This window comes from Anser brachyrhynchus, assembly GCF_964034855.1.
Source record: "Anser brachyrhynchus genome assembly, contig: SCAFFOLD_47, whole genome shotgun sequence".
Classification (NCBI taxonomy): domain Eukaryota; kingdom Metazoa; phylum Chordata; class Aves; order Anseriformes; family Anatidae; genus Anser; species Anser brachyrhynchus.
In genome coordinates this window covers 1,404,233-1,405,497 of record NW_027663839.1, presented here as the reverse complement: position 1 = coordinate 1,405,497, position 1,265 = coordinate 1,404,233, and positions in this window count along the sequence as shown.

The window sequence follows — 1,265 nt, the reverse complement described above, 5'->3', positions numbered from 1 at the left end:
GGTCGGAGGAGAAGGGCCTTTTCCTCAGGATTGGCGCCTCATGGGAAGGGCCTTTTTCTCAGGGTTGGGGCTGAAAGGAAAGGGACATTTCCTAAGCGATGGGAGCAGATGGGAATGGGATTTTCCTCAGGGTTGCAGGTAAGGTGGAAGGGGCTTTTCCTGAGGGTTGGGGTTTGGAGGGGAAGGGGCTTTTCCTCAGGGTTGGAGCCAGGAGAGGATAGGGATTTTCCTGAGGGTTGTGGCTGGAAGTGCAGGGGTTTTTCCTCAGGATTGGGGCCGGACGCGCAGGGGCTTTTCCTCAGGGTTGGGTCTGGACGTGCAGGGGCTTTTCGTCAAGGTTGTTTCGGAGGGGAATGGACATTTCCTGTGGCTTGTGGCTGGAGGGGAATGGGCTTTTCCTCAGGGTTGGGGTTTTTCCTCAGGGTTGGGGCCAGAGGGGAAGGGGCTTTTCCTCAGGCTTGGGGCCGGGAGGGGAAGGGTGTTTTCATCAGTGTTGAGGCCAGGAGGGGAAGGGGCCTTTCCTCAGGGTTGGGGCCGGATGCGCATGGACCTTTCCTCAGGGTTGGGGCCGGACGCGCAGGGGCTTCTACTCAGGGTTGGGGCTTCTCCTCAGGGTTGGGGCCTGAGGGGAATGGACCATTTCCTGAGGCTTGTGGCTGGAGGGGAAGGGGCTTTCCTCAGTGTTGGGGCCGGAGGGGAAGTGCTTTTCGTCATGGTTCTGGCCGGAGTGGAAGGGGCTTTTCCTCAGGTTTTTGCCAGGAGGGGAAGGGGCTTTTCCTCAGGCTTGGGGCTTTTTCCGAGGGTTGGGATCGGACGGGAAGGGGCTTTTTCTGAGGGTTGTGGCTGGAGAGGAAGGGGCTTTTCTGAGGGTTGTGTCCGGAGGGGAAGGGCTTTTCTTGAGGGTTGGGGCCTTTTCTGAGGCTTGGGGCTGAAGTGGATGGGGCTTTTCCTCATGGTTGGGGCAGGTGGGGAAGTGCTTTTCGTCAGGGTTGGGGCCGCAGTGGAAGGGGCTTTTCCTCAGGTTTTTGGCAGGAGTGGATGTGGCTTTTCCTCAGGGTTGGGGCTTTTTTTCAGGGTTGGGGTCAGAGGAGAAGGGCCTTTTCCTCAGGATTGGGGCCTCATGGGAAGAGCCTTTTCCTCAGGGTTGGGGCCGAAAGGGAAGGGACATTTCCTAAGCGATGGGAGCAGATGGGAATGGGATTTTCCTCAGGGTTGCAGGTAAGGTGGAAGGGGCTATTCTTCAGGGTTGGGGCCAGAGTGGAAGG